The following is a 16,195-nucleotide window of genomic DNA, read 5'->3' on the forward strand; positions in this document are numbered from 1 at the left end:
TATTGTGTCCTCAAATGGCAGAAACCAGAAGGGCAAAAGGGACAGACTCCCTTCATCAAACTCTTTTTATAAGGGCACCTAATCCCATTAACGAAGCTCTCATTGCCTAATCACCTTTTAAAGGACCTGCGTCTTAATACTACCACATAGACAATACCTGAATTTTGGTGGGGATACATTCAAACCATCACACTATGTTTAATAAGAAACCAGACATGAGACGTGTTTCCATCACTTTTCTCTCTGCCAGTTGAAAAAATGCTGTTTTTCAAAAGGAGGTGAAAGTATATGCCGGCCACAGACTTTACCAAGTTACTATAGTTTAACTATGTTGAACTTATATTTGATTCAGATTATCTGATTCATTTTCATTGTAGAACCACATATTAATTTTCTCTTAATATGGTTTACCTTAAATCTGAATTCTAAATGTTTCTGGAAATTTCCCTTTATTCCTTTTAGGGGAGATCCTTTTCTAATTTTATTTCATTAATTGAGTCTTGGAAAGCAAGGCTGTTAAACTTTTTTTTTTTTTTTTTTTTTTGAGAAGGAGTCTCGCTCTTTCGCCCAGGCCAGAGTGCAGCGGCGCTATCTTGGCTCACTGCAAGCTCCGCCTCCTGGATTCATGCCATTCTCCTGCCTCAGCCTCCTGAGTAGCTGGGACTACAGGTGCCTGCAACCACGCCCGGCTAATTTTTTGTATTTTTAGTAGAGACGGGGTTTCACCGTGTTAGCCAGGATGGTCTCGATCTCTTGACCTCGTGATCTGCCCGCCTCGGCCTCCCAAAGTGCTGGGATTACAGGCGTGAGCCACCGTGCCCAGCCAAGGCTGTTAAACTCTTAACAGTTCATTCCCAAACACTACTCAGATTGTGTCATTCCTTTTCTTAAAGCCATTCAAACGCTTTCCATTGATTTTAGGATATAATTCAAATCTTTAACATGGCCTGTAAGTCCCTGTTTGATCAAGCCCCTACCTGCATTTCTAGTTTCATCTATTACCACTCTCCTAGTTCACTATGCCTATGCCGTAATGGACTTATTTCAGTTTACCAAATAGGTCTGTGCCTTTGTACTTGTTTCTTCTTCTATGTAGATGATTATTCTAGATAAACCCCTTCACCCTGTACCCATTTCCATGCCCCCAAATATTCTCTTGTACATTGTTTTTTATTTTAAAAAAATTTTGGTAAAAAACACGTAATATGAAATTTAGCCTGTCAATATATTTCTAAGTGTACAGCACAAGATTGTTTATGCACTTTTTCATCTTACATAACTGAAACTCTGTACCCATTGGATATCAACTTTCCATTTTCCGCTCCCTCAAGCTCCTGGCAACTGCCATTCTATCTTCTGTTTCTATAAATACCTCATAGAAGTGGAATAATGCAGTATTTGCCCGCTGTGATGGCTTATTTCACTTAGCATAATGTCCTCAATGCTTATATACATTGTAGCGTATATCAGGATTTTCTTCTTTTTAAAAACTGAATAATATTCCATTGTGTGTATATATCACATTTTTTTTATTCATTAACATCATAAATGGACATTTAGGTTGTTTCTACCTTTTGGCTGTTGTGAATAACGCTGCAGTGAACATGAGAATGTGATTTTTTTTTTTTTTTTTTTGAGGGTCTCACGCTGTCACCCAGGCTGGAGTGCAATGGTGTGATCATGGCTCACTGTAGCCTCAAACTCTGGGCTCAAGCAGTCCCCCTGCCTTGGCCTCCTGAGTAGCAGGACTATAGGCACGTGCCGTCATGACTGGCTAATTTTTTTTTTTTTTCTTTGTAGAGAAGGGATCTCACTTTCTTGCCCAGGCTGGTCTTGAACTCTTGGGCTCAAGTGATCCTCCTGCCTCAGACTCCCAAAGTGCTGGGATTACAGGCGTGAGTCACTATGCCCAGCCATGGGAGTGTCGATATTTCATAGAAATCCTGTTTTCAATTCTGTTGGCAGTATGTTCAAAAGTGGGATTGCTGGATTAGATGGTAGTTTAATTTATAATTTTTTGAGGAACTTCCATACTGTTTTCTATAGCAGCTACACCATTTTACATTCCAACCCCAACTTTGTTAACGGCTTATTATTTTCTCTTTCTTTTCTCTTTTCTTTCCCTTTTCTTTTTTTTTTTTATAGTAGCCATCTTAAAAGATGTGAAGTGATAGCTCATTGTGGGTTTGATTTATATTTGTCTGATTAGTGATGTTGAGTATCTTTTCATATACCTGTTGGCCATTTGTATGTCTTTTTTGGAAAAATGTCTATTCAAGTCCTTTGTCCATTTTTTAAAATGGGTTATTTGATATTTTATCGTTGAGTTATAGAAGTTTTTCTATATTTTGTATTTTAACCCCTTATTAGATACATGGTTCGCACATACTTCCTCTCATTCTGTAGGTTGCCTTTTTACTCTGTTGTTTACTTTTCTGTGCAGAAGCTTTTTAATTTGATAAAGTCTCACTTGTCTATTTTTTCTTTCATTGCCTCTGCTTTTGGAGTCATTTCCAAAAAACCACTGCCAAGATCAGTGTTATAAAGCATTTCCTCTCTGCTTTCTTCTACTAGTTTTATAGTTCAAGTCTTTTTTTTTTTTTTTTTTTGAGACAGGGTCTTGCTCTGTCACCCAGGCTGGAGGACAGTGGCAAGGTCTTTGCTTGTATAGTTTCAAGTCTTATGTTTATGTCTTTAATTCACACAATACCGTGAGATGATGTTTGTATATGTTTTGAGGTTCCAAGTTCTTTTGCATGTGGATATCCAGTTTTTCCAGTACCATTTGTTGAAGAAACTATCCTTTCCACATTGTGGGGTCTTGGCACTCTAGTCAAAGATCATTTGACTGTATACGTGTGGGTTTATTTTTGGGATTTCTGTTTTGTTCCATTAGTTGGTGTGTCTGTCTTTATGCCACTACCAAACTGATCTAATTACTCTAGCTTTATAATATGTTTTGGAGTTAGGAAGTAGGAGGCCTCCAGCTTTGTTCTTCTTTCTCACAATTGTGTTTGGAGTTCCTTGTGGTTACTTATGATATTTAGGATTATTTCCTTATTTCTGCAAAAAATACCGTTGGCCTTTTGATAGGGATTGCATTGAGTCTGCAGATCACTTTGGATAGTATGGACATTTTAACAATGTTAAGTTTTTCAGTCCATGACCATGGGAAGCTTTTCCAGTGTCTTCTTTAATTTCTTTCAGCAGTGTTTTGTAGTTTTTAGTGGACAAGTCTTTTGTCTCTGGATAAATTTATTCATAAACATTTTATTCTTTTTGAAGCTACTGTAAATGGGACTGTTTTCTTAATTTCCTTTTCCGATTGTTCAGTGTTAGTATATAGAAATGCAGCTAGTTTTTATGTGTTGATTTTGCATCTTATAAAAGATTGATGAATTTTGTGCTATTTATTAGTTCTAACAGTTTTTTTTTCTTTGGTAGAATCCTTAGTGTTTTCTACATATAATATCATGTTGTCTGTAAACAAAGATAGTTGTATTTCTTCCTTTCCAATTTGGATGCCTTTTGTTTTTCTTGCTTAATTGTTCTAGCTAGGCTTTCCAGTACTACGTTGAATAGAAGTGGTGAGAAGGTATCCTAGCTTGTTCCTGATGTTAGAAGAAAACCTTTTAGTTCTTAACCTTTGAATATGATGTTAGCTGTAGGACTTTCATATATGGCTTTTATTATGTAGAGGTTATTTCCTTTTATTTCTAGTTCAGTATTATGAAAATATGTTGACTTTTGTCAAAAGCTTTTTGTTTACTGAGATGATTGTGTGACATTTATCCTTCTTGCTTTTAATGTGGTATATCACATTGATTGATTTTCATATATTGTTGTTGTTGTTTTTGAGATGGAGTCTCGCTCTGTCACCCAGGCTGGAGTGCAGTGGTGTGATGTTGACTCACTGCAACCTCCGCCTCCCAGGTTCAAGTGATTCTCATGCCTCACCCTCCTCAGTAGCTGTGGTTACAGGCACGCAGCCACCATGCCTGGCTAATTTTTGTATTTTTAGTAGAGGTGGGGTTTCGTCATGTTGGCCAGGCTGTTCTCAAACTCCTGATCTCAAGTGATCCACCCACCTCAGCCTCCCAGAGTGCTGGGATTACAGGCGTGAACCACCGCGCCTGGCCGATTTTTATATGTTAAAGAATTCTTTCATCCCAGGGATAAATCTCACTTTGCCATGGTGTGTAATCCTTTTAATGTGCTGTTGAATTTAGTTTCGCTAATATTTTGTTGAGGATCTTTGCATCTGTATTTATCAGGGATATTGGACTGTAGTTTTCTTTTCATCTGATAGCTTCTTTGGCTTTGGTATTGATGTAATGCTGGCCTCATAAAGAAGTTAGGAAGTATTCCCTCCTTTGGTTTTTCGAAAGAGTGTGAGAAGGCTTGGCAGTAATTCTTTAAATGTTCGATAACATACCCTAATGTTACCATCTGCATGTTTCTTTGTTGGGAGGTTTTTGATTACTGATTCACTCTCTATAACAGACTAGTTGTATATCTGTTCAGATTTTCTGTTTCTTCACGATTCAGTCTTGGTAGGTTGTATGTTTCTAGGAATTTATCCATTTCTTCTATGTTATCTAATTTGTTGGCATATGATTTTTCATAGTAGTCTCTTATAATTATTTTTTATTTAATTTTTCTGTTTTTTTCTTACTCTAGATAAAGGTTGATGAACTTGGTTGATCTTTAAAAAAATTCTTAATATTGATTTTTTTCCTATTATTTCTGTATATTAAAATATGGTATAAAAAGTAACACTTTAATAGGATGCTTACTATGAATGGAGTGTGCAGTACTGGAAGTTGCTCTCAATGAGTGAGCAGTGAGTGAATGTGAAGACTTAGGACATTACTGTACACTGATGCAGACTTTATAAGCACTGTACTCCTAGGCTACACTAAATTTATTAAAAAATATATTTCTTTAATAACGAATTAACCTTAGCTTACTGTAACTTTTTTACTTTATAAATTTTAAAACTTTTAAAACTTTTTGAGGATGGGCACAGTAGCTCATGCCAGTAATCCCAGCACTTTGGGAGGCCTAGGTGGGAGGATTGCTGGAGCCCAGGAATTTGAGACCAGCCTGGGTAACATAACGAGACCTTGTCTCTACTTTAAAAATAAAAATAAAAAACTTTTTGACATTTTTATAACACCTTGCTGAAAACACACATTGTACAGTTGTACAAATGTTTTTTTCTTTATATCCTTTTTCTGTAAGCTTTTTTGTTTTGAAAATTTTTAATTATTATTTTTTAACTTTTAAAACTTTTTTGTTAAAAACTAAGACACAAACACACACATTACCTAGGCCTACACAGGGTCAGGATCATCAGTATCACTGTTTTCCACTTCCACATCTTGTCTCACTGGAAGGTTTTCAGAGGCAGTAACAGACATAGAGGTGTCATCTGCTATGGGTAATAATACCTTTAGAATACTTCCTGAAGGACTAGCCTGAGCCTGTTTTACCGTTAACTTAAAAAAAAAAAAAAAGAAAGTGTATACTTTAAAATAACAATAAAAAGTATAGTATAGTGAATACATAAACCAGTAACATAGTTGTTTATTATCATTATCAAGTATTATGTACTATATACGATTCTATGTGCTATACTTTTATATTACTGGCAGTGCAGTAGGTTTGTTTATACCAGCATCACCAAAAATTTGTGAATAATGTGCTACAACGTTACAGTGGCTAAGATGTCACTAGATGATAGGAGTTATTCAGCTCAGGACCACCTTGGTGTAATATATGTGGTCATTGTTGATGGAAACATTGTTATGAGGAACATGACTGTATCTGTGACTTTTCCAGTTTTCCTTCTGTTATTGTTTAGTTTTTGCTTTATTTTGGTTGGGAAGGATACTTAATATGATTTCAGTCATCTTAAGTTTAAGACTTTTTTATGGCGTAATATGTGCTATATCATAGAATATTCTCTGCACTTGAGAAGAATGTGTATTCTGCTGTGGTAGAATGGATGTTCAGTATATGTCTGTTAGATCTATTTGGTTGATAGCATTGTTCAAGTCTTCAGTCTCCATATTGATCATCTGGTCTGGATATTTCTATTCGTTATTGAAAATGGGGTGTTGAAATCTCCCACTATAATTATGTTGGTATCTGTTTTTCCCTTTAGTTTTGTCAATGTTTTCTTCATATATTTGGGTACTTTAGTATTGGATGCATATATATTTGTGGATATCTTCCTGGTGAATTGACCATTTTATCATTATATAATGTCTTTATCTCCTGTGACAGTTTTTTACTTAAACTCTATTTCGTTTGATATAAATATGGCACCCCCTACTTTCTTTTTATTACCATTCCCATGGAGTATCTTTTTTTTTCTTTTTCTTTTTGAAGTGATTTTACTTTTATTTCCTTCACTTTAAGCCAATCATGAAATTTCACAGTGATTTCTGGGGTGGAGGCAGAAAGAAGGTGGTGGTAAGAATCACTGAGGCTCTGGCCTAGTTGGCCAAAGAGGTACAGGCAGGGTAGACCCTCACCGGGGCACCTGGAGGAGTATTGACTACCCTGGCAGCAGGTAAATGATGTTCTGAGAGTGTGAGAGCTGGTACTCAATGTCCTCTGTGACTCCCAGCTTGCACAGTTCAATCAGGCTGTCAACCACAGTGGCCAATGAGTTGGCAATCAGCTAAGCTGCCTTGGAGTCACCCTCGGCAGAGATGATGACCTCCTGTTCCTGCTGCTCAGCCTTTTCCACCACAATTCTGGCCCTCTCTGCTTCCTGCTGAGCCATGTGTTTGGCTTCCACCACTTCTGTGACTCCTCCTGAAGGTAAGATGCATCAAGGACACGTTATCCAGGATAAACCCAAAGGTGGCTGCTCACTCTGTAAGTCCATCACTCACCTGTGTGGAGACCAGCTCTCTCGGGGTGATTTGTTCTCCAGCATCACAGCAAGTCACCACTGACTTGAGGATTTCTGTGATGATAGGTGGCAGCATATGCTCATCATAATGCTCTCTGATGCTGATGAAGATGTGAGGAAGCTGGCTAGAGACAGGCTGAAAGAGGATGTGCAGTATGACACTGACATTCTGTAAATTTTTGCCACCAGTGATGATTGGCATGTTGTGTGGTCAAGAGTGACAGTCAAAGATCATTGGTTTCCATACCCAGGGGATGAGAAGGTGAGTCCCTGTCTCTACCAGTGTTGTGTGCTCCATGGGATCGGTCAAAGATGATAGCTCTGTACCCAGCATCCACATTATATGAGGCAGAGTTCACCATACTTTCTGCTATGGCTAAGGCCAGGTCAAACTTGCTGATGGGCTAAAACCCTTTGGCAGCTATGTTTCCTTCTGCTGGACCCTCTCACACCTGCGTCCACTCTGACCTCCACATGAATTCCCCAGCTATACATTGGGGTATCTTTTTCTATCTTTTCATTTTCAGACTTTGCATGTCCATAAATCTAAAGTGAGTCTATTGTAATCAGCATATAATTAGATCTTGTTTTTTTTAATTAATTTTTTTTGCACACAAAACAATAAACATTTTCTAAAAATACATACAAACAAAAAGATGCGTATCAAACATATTAGGAAGGTTGCACATGGGAAGACGGGGAATAGAAATGGGGAATGGGAATTAAAGAAAATGAATGAGAGAGGGACTTTGTGTGGATCAATGATAATAACTCAATCCTCTATTTGACAAAGAAGAAGGAGAAGGAAGAGGAAGAAAAAGAAAGTGGGATAAAGGATCAGAAAGGGAGGAAAATATTAGAGTATGACTCCAGGGTAGACCTGTTTTGTTGTCGCTAGGTTGGTTGGTTGGTTTGTCTGTTGTATTTTTCGTATGTTTCGCCATGTTGGCCAGGCTGATCTCGAACTCCTAGCCTGAAATGATCAACCCGCCTCGGCCTCCCAGAGCGCCAGGACTACAGGCGTGAGCCACCACGTCCAGCCCCCACATTGCTTCTGGCCTCCGTGGTAGACCTCCCAGACGGGGCAGTCAGGCAGAGGCGCTCCCCACATCCCAGACGGGGCAGCCGGGCAGAGGCGCTCCTCACTTCCCAGACGGGGCAGCCGGGCAGAGGCGCTCCTCACTTCCCAGACGGGGCGGCCGGGCAGAGGCGCTCCTCACTTCTTCCCAGACGGGGCGGCCGGGCAGAGGCGCTCCTCACTTCTTCCCAGACGGGGCGGCCAGGCAGAGGCGCTCCTCACTTCCCAGACGGGGCGGCCGGGCAGAGACGCTCCTCACTTCCTAGACGGGGTGGCGGCCGGTCAGAGGCGCACCTCACTTCCCAGACGATGGGTGGCCGGGCAGAGGCGCTCCTCACTTCCCAGACGGGGCGCCCGGGCAGAGGCGCTCCTCACTTCCCAGACGGGGCGGCCGGGCAGAGGCGCTCCTCACTTCCCAGACGGGGCGGCCAGGCAGAGGCGCTCCTCACTTCTTCCCAGACGGGGCGGCCGGGCAGAGGCGCTCCTCACTTCCCAGACGGGGCGGCCGGGCAGAGGCGCTCCTCACTTCTTCCCAGACGGGGCGGCCGGGCAGAGGCGCTCCTCACTTCCCAGACGGGGCGGCCGGGCAGAGGCGCTCCTCACTTCCCAGACGATGGGTGGCCGGGCAGAGGCGCTCCTCACTTCCCAGACGATAGGTGGCTGGGCAGGGGCTGCAATCCCAGCACCCTGGGAGGCCAAGGCAGGCTGCTGGGAGACGGAGGCTGCAGCAAGCCAAGACCACGCCACCGCACTCCAGCCCGGGCAACACCGAGCACCGAGTGAGCGAGACTCCGTCTGCAGTCCCAGCACCTCGGGAGGCCGAGGAGAGCACTCGGGGTCAGGAGCTGCAGACCAGCCTGGCCAACATGGCGAAACCGCGCCTCCAGCCAAAGGAGAAAAAGCAGGCAGCGGTGGTGGCGCTCGCCGGCAATCCCAGGTAGCCCGCAGGCCGAGGCAGGACAATCACGGGAGCCAGAGGCAGGGGGTATGCAGTGAGCCGACTAGATTCCAGCCTGGGCCACAGAGGGAAAAGAAAGAAAGAGAGAGAGAGAGAGAGAGGGAGGGAGGGAGGACGGAAGGAAGGAAGGAAGGAAGGAATTAGATCTTGTTTTTATATCCATTCATCTACTTTGTCTTTTGGTTGGGAAGTTTAATCCATTTAAATTTAAAGCAATTACTGATAGGAAAGGACTTACTGTGAACATTTTCTTATGTGTTTTCTTTCTTGTAGATCCCGCTACACTTCCTCTTTTATGTCCTCTGTGTATGTGTGTGTGTGTGTGTGTGTCTGTGCATGCATGCTTGTAGTGATATGCTTTGATTCCTTTTTTTTCTTTTTCTTTTTTTAAGAGACAGGCTCTCACTAAGTGGCCCAGGCTGGTCTTGAATTCCCTGGTTCAAGTGATCCTTCTGCCTCAGCCTCCTGAATAGCTGGGATGACAGGTGTGCACCACTGCACCCAGCTCTTTTCTAATTTTTAAAAAATGTATCATCTGCGATTTCCGTGAGACATCTTATAGTTATATGAATCTGTTTTAAGCTGATAACAATCTAACTTCAATCACATACAAATACTCTTTTACTTCCCTCCACCTCCAAGCTTTTTTTTATTATTGGTGTCACAAATTATATTTTTTAAAATTTTGTATTCATTTACATATTTTATAGAGTATTTTGTATATAATTTTATATATTTATCTCATATCTAAATATATATTTAGATATCAATATATACAGGGAGCTTGATATTGTCTTCCTGCCTGCTAACACAGTATCAGTTCTGCAGCCCATAGATCATGGAATAATTTCAAATTTCAAGTCTTGTTATTCAAGAAATACATTTCATAAGGCTATAGCTGCCATATGTAGTGATTCTTCTGATGGATTTTGGCAAAGTACATTGAAAACCATCTAGAAGGGACTCACCATTCTAAGATGCCATGAAGAACACTCATGATTCATGGGAGGAGGTCAACATTAATAGGAGTTTGGAAGAAGCTGATTTCAACCTTCATGGATGACTTTGAGGAGTTCAGGACTTTAGTGGAGGAAGTAACTGCGGATGTGGTAGAAATAGCAAAAGAATTAGAAGAGGAGCCTGAAGTCGTGACTGAATTGCTGCAGTCTCATAAAACTTGGATGGAAGAGCAAACAAAGTGGTTTCTTGAGATGTAATCTATTGCTGATGAAGATGCTATGCATAAACATGGTTGAAATGACAAAAAAAGGATTTAGAATGTGACATAAACTTAATTGATAAAACAGTGGCAGGGTTTGAGAGAATTGACTCCAACTGTAAAAGAAGTTCTAGTGTGGGTAATACTATCAGACAGCATCATATGTTACAGCAAAACTTTTCATGAAAGGAAGTTAATCGATGTGGCAAGCTGTATTGTGTGTGTGTGTGTGTGTGTGTTGTTTTGCTTTTTTAAGGGATGGTCTTGCTCTGTCACTCAGGCTGAAGTGCAGTGGCACACTCTTAGTTTACTGTGGCCTTGAACTCCTGGGCACAAGTAAATTTTCTACTGTCTCTGCGAGCCCTGAGATAGCAAGACCAACCCCTCCCCTTCCTCCTTCTCTTCAGTCTGTTCAACATGAAGACAGTGAGAAAGATGATCCACTTTCACTTAATGAATAGTAAATATATTTTGGATTTCTTAATAACATTTTCTTTTCTCTAGTTTATTGTGGGTAATGTATATATAATGCACATAATGTACAAAAGATTTGTTAATCAATGGTTTATGTTATCAGTAAGATTTCTGGTCAACAGTAGGCCATTAGTAAGTTTTTGGAGAGTCAAAAGCTACACCTAGATTTTTGACTGTGTGGAAGGGTTGGTACCCTAACCTCCCCACCCCCATTATTCAAGGGTCAATTATATGTAAATATTAAGTTTGTACCCTTGGAACCACCACCACCCAGATCCAGATAGAAAATATTTCTTGCACCTCAGAAGCCTCTCTCATTCCCCCTATAGCTATTTAATCTCCCCTCTGAAACCACTGTTTTGACGTTTGTCACCTTGGATTGCATTTGTGTATTTTGACCTTCGTATAATTGAAATCATACATTGTATACTGTGTTTAGCTTCTTTCACTCAATATTATGTCTTTGAGATTCAGTAATTCATTCATTCTAATTGCTGTGTAGAATTCTATTATATGAAAATACCGTAAATTACCCATTCTACTGGTGATAGATATTTGGATTCTTTCTAGTGTTATCAAGCTGCTGTGAACATTCTTGTACATGTTTTTGGCGTACATAAACATTCTTCTGCTGACCTTCAAGTGGAGCTACTGAATCATAGCATAAGGATATATGTTTGTTTAGAGTTAGCAGGTGTAGCAAAACATTTTTATAAAATCGTTGAACCAATTCACTTTCCACCAGTAGAACAGGGTTCCAGTTACTCCCTTTCCTTGCCATCACTTAATCTGGTTAATCTTTAAAATTTTAGCCATATTCTTGATCCTTTCTGAATTTCCTTTTTTTTTTTTTTTTCTTAAAATGAATTCAGGTTCCAAAGTTCATTTCGAATTTAGGCCTCATAACAGGCTGGAAATCTTTTTTCTAATTTGGTAGCCATCTGCATTCTTATTTCAGGTTGATTGTCCAAACTTATGAAATTTTCTTAGCTGCATTGAGGATACCTCTGGTATAGTTTACCATATCTGTGTTTTTTCATTTTTTTCCAATTTAAGGTCTCTTTGAAAAAATATTTTTATAGTGTTGACTTAGGAAATATATAATAATGAAATGCAGTTACAAATTCACTATGGCATTTTTTAATTCATGTGACTTAAAATGATTTTTTTCTCTTAAATGACAGAGTCTTGCTGTGTCACCCAGGTTGGAATGTAGTGATACAACCATAGTTCACTGTTAAGCTTGAACTCCTAGGCTCAAGTGATCCTCCCACCCACCTCAGCTTCCTGAGTGCTGAGACTACAGGTGCACACCACCACGTTTGGCTAATTTTTTTTTTTTTCACTTTTTGAAGAAATGGGGTCTCATTTTGTTGCCCAGGCTGTTCTTGAACTCCTGGCCTCATGTGATTCTCCTTCCTTGGCCTCCTAAAGCACTGGGATTACAGGTGTGAGCCAACTTGACAGCCTATATTATTTAATTTTTTATTATTGTCATTTTTATAGATGGGGTCTCACTATGTTGCCCAGGCTGGTCTTAAACTCTTGGGCTCAAGCAGTCCTCCCGCCTCAGTCTCCCAAAGTGCTGGGATTACAGGTATGAGCTACTTACACTGGCTGATTCTGTATTTTTTTTTTTAAATCACCAAACCTCCTCTGTTGACATTTTAAAAGTAATGTTATTTATCTTTACAATATTAATTGGTCAGAATTGATGATGCTTCTTGTTCTATGGATTTTTAGTAGTATTGCTAAGGCATCTCGGGTTTATTAGTCGGGAACCACTGAAAGGGATATGATTTAGCCTTTACTTTCTTAGTTTAATGACAAATATTTTTATTATCCAAGGGGGGCAAATTTAGTTTCACATCACACTTTTTCTTTTAAATCTTAAAATTACCTCAGATTTTTTTTTTGTTTTAAGAAAACTGGAATGCAATTATATATTAAATAAATTTTAACTGCCATCTTGTTTCATGTGTCTGATTCATGTGAGTGAATAGTGTATCACCTCAAAAAACCCTGGTTCTTTTTTTTGATGGACTATTTTGTGTATGGTGGAACTTCATGGATATTTTGATCACATTAAGTATTTTTTCAACTAAGAAAAAAATCCTCTGCTTATTTCAAGTGTGGTGATCAGAAATGGCTGGCTTCTCTGGATTATATATGTTAATGTTACACTTTAAGTATATCAGAGAGAAAGTATATAACATGATTCTCTGCCTGCCATATGATTCATAATAAGGTAAAACTATAATCCAGAACAAATAAAACTGGAAGAGCTAGAAGCAGGAGTAGATACATATTGGCTTAAAATTCATTTTGAGTCCAGTTGTATTTATAATGTGTCTGTAGCTGTCTTAATTGTATTTGTTTTCAAACCGAATGACAGCTTGACTGTTCCTACTCTATCATACTTGAGCATAAGTTAGCTTTTACAGTGGATGATAAAGCCAAAAGTTTACGAAAAGTGATTCCTGGAAGTTCTTTCATATACTTCTATGATAAAGCTTTAAAATATTTCCAGTCATATTCTTCATAGTTATGGACATACTATAAAGACAGTTTGACTCAAAATGAATTTTAAATCAGATATTGTTATTATATGATATGTACTTGCTCCTGCTTCTTCTAGCTGTTCCAGTTTTATTTGTTCTGGATTATAGTTATTGCCTTATTATGAGTATTATGGCAGGCAGAGAATCATGTTATATACTTTCTCTGTTTTCCCTGTTGGCATGTTTGTATGTGTAACTATGGAAGGCATACTTAAGGATAATACTTAGACTTGATAGAATTTTTTTCTGACTTCACTGCATTTAGTCAATAAAGTTTTGTGAATTCTATCACATTATGACTGAATCTGTCCTTTATTTTTCATCCCCCTTTGTTACAGTTCAAGAATTTCTTTCATGAATTAAAATAATTCCCCTGATTTCCATATGTTCGTTTCTTTCTTCCTTTAGTCCATCTTTTCTATATAGTTGCCCTGTAGTGATTTTTCTAAAACACACATCTCCACATGTGCCTTTCAGTGGCTCTGTATTTCCCCTATTCTGTTTGATAGACCTTTTCTTGCTTTAGCTTTCTAGAAAACTCCTACACAGCTTCCAAGATCCCATGTAAATATTTCCTCTTCTATGAAGCCTTTCCTAACCTTTCTGGACATACAGTTAAGTTGAATCATCCCCTATGATCCCATAAAATTTTGTATATGCTTTAAACATGGATTTAACACATCTTACCCTTTGTGGTTCAGATTTTCCTTGTGAATGTTAACTCCTCACACTTAGAGAGCAGGTCTTATTCCTCTCTAGATTCTTTATTCTAGCACAGTGTTTGGCACAGGGTAGTGCTTGTTGAGGAAACAAATGGCCCAATAAATGAGTATATGAATATATGTGTATATATTCATCCATCATAGGAAATTTTAAAAATGTACACTCATTGAAGTTTATGTGACCAGCAATAGAATTATTATAGATATAACTCATTTCAGTGTTACTGGAATTATATAAATAATATTTTTTCTGTAGCTGTATACATATAAATAATACAATGCAAAGAGATGCTCAATCAGATTACGCACCTTTTCCACGTTATTACCAGGAAGATGCAACAAGGTTTGAAAGCGAGCCCAAAGGCAGCTAAGAACTTTGGATCACAGTGACATCTAGTGGTAATTTCACTGGGTTGTTAATGTTTTTAGGGTCCTTATTGCAGTTTCATTTCAATACCCAAAACCTGAATTCTGTTTTCTTATCTTGAATAAATTTAAAGAATTATTTTCAAGCATTTGTCCTCCTATAAAATGATGTCTGATGTGAAGTATTGTAATCTCTTTGAGGGTAGGGATTATTGTATATTGTTAGGTCTCTAAGATCTAGCAATAGATTGAATCTAACATGCAGCTGTTTGTTTAATAAAGTTTGTTAAGTCAGTGCTGTTAACAAACCTAATTTACTGGAGCCTAGTAGGCATAGCTTTAATTTTATTTTTGAGATATAGGAGAAAAATAGGTCTGTTATTATTTGAACCATTTATCTTATTTTTTCTCTTTTTGACCTTTCTTAAAGCTACTTTTGTTATATTGGATACTATTTTAGTTTTTAAGAAATCAGGTTGAATATGGAAAGATTTAAAACATTTAGCAAGTGCATTTTCAGTCTGAAAAAGTAGTTCAGGTTATTTCAAACCAGGTTTTGTCCTGAATCTATAAATTTAGATTCTGATCTTGACTCTGTGACTCTTACTAGCTGTAGTGTTTGGCAAATGCCTTATCCCTCCCCCACATGCCTCAGCCATGCTTTATGAATAATAAATACCAGTTAAATGTTCTTCTGTTATTAGTACATGTGAAAAGAAGGAAAGAGTGACAATTTTGTGTGTCTTGAAAGATGCTATGAGCATGAAATGACAATGCAATTGATTATAGCTTGTATTTTGGGGGAAGAAAGACAGCAAATGTTGTGTGTTAGTAGTATTGCTTAGTCCACCTGCAAAGTGATGTCTGTTGCCTCCGTGCCATCAATTGTGTACTCCCCAAATAATTTATTATTGGGTCATTTTAAAACCTGAATCTCAAACTGTGGTCTCAATGTGCATAGTTTATTTTTATTTGTGCATTAGAAATATTCTTTAATTCAGCTTTAGATTTTTAAATTGATGTTTAATAAGTGTATATGTTTATGAGGTACAATGTGATGTTTCAATACATGCGTACATTGTAGAATGAGCAAATTCATATCTATCATCTCATATACTTACCATTTCTTTGTGGTGAGACTTAAAATCCACCCTTTTAGCAATTTTGAGTGATAACATTATTTCTTAACTGTATTCACCTTACTGTGCGTTAGATCACCAGAATATTTTCCTTCTATCTAACTGATCAAAGAGACCCTCTGATTGATATTTCCCCTTTATCCACGGAGCTCACCCTATATCCGTTCATCTATTGACGGGCACATAGATTGTTCTTATCTCTTGGCTATCGTGAATAATCCTGCAACGAACACGGAAGTGCAGACATCTCTTCAACACATTTTAATTACTTTGGCTATAGACTCAGAAGTGGGATGGCTGAATCTGATGTCACATTTTTAAATGTTGTACTTAAAGTAAAAACAGAGTCTCACTCTGTCGCCTAGGCTAGAATGCAGTGATGCATTCTACCTCTACCATTCTAACCTCTACTTCATATGTGGATTCAGATGTTTAGATTCCGTATGTAAGTGAGAGCATGCGATATTTGTCTTTCTGTGCTTGGCTTATTTCACGTAGCAGAATGTTCTCTAGACTCATTCATGTTGTTGCAAATGACAGAATTTTGTTCTTTTTTTAAGGCTGAATAGTATTCCATTGTGTATATATCACATTTTTGTATCCGTTCATCTATTGACAGGCACATAGATTGTTCTTATCTCTTGGCTATCGTGAATAATCCTGCAACGAGCACGGAAGTGCAGACATCTCTTCAACACATTTTAATTACTTTGGCTATAGACTCAGAAGTGGGATGGCTGGATCTGATGT

At 38.5% G+C, this 16,195-nt stretch overlaps 1 protein-coding gene and 1 pseudogene across 2 annotated transcripts in view; one reads left to right on the forward strand and one right to left on the reverse strand.

The window, feature by feature from the left end:
* Positions 1–16,195, forward strand: part of FAF1 (Fas associated factor 1) — a 502,796-nt gene that overhangs the window by 156,869 nt on the left and 329,732 nt on the right. The gene's annotated exons all lie outside the window — the stretch shown is intronic.
* Positions 6,391–15,484, reverse strand: LOC129468795 (prohibitin 1-like; annotated as a pseudogene).

This window comes from Symphalangus syndactylus, chromosome 12, assembly GCF_028878055.3.
Source record: "Symphalangus syndactylus isolate Jambi chromosome 12, NHGRI_mSymSyn1-v2.1_pri, whole genome shotgun sequence".
NCBI lineage: Eukaryota > Metazoa > Chordata > Mammalia > Primates > Hylobatidae > Symphalangus > Symphalangus syndactylus.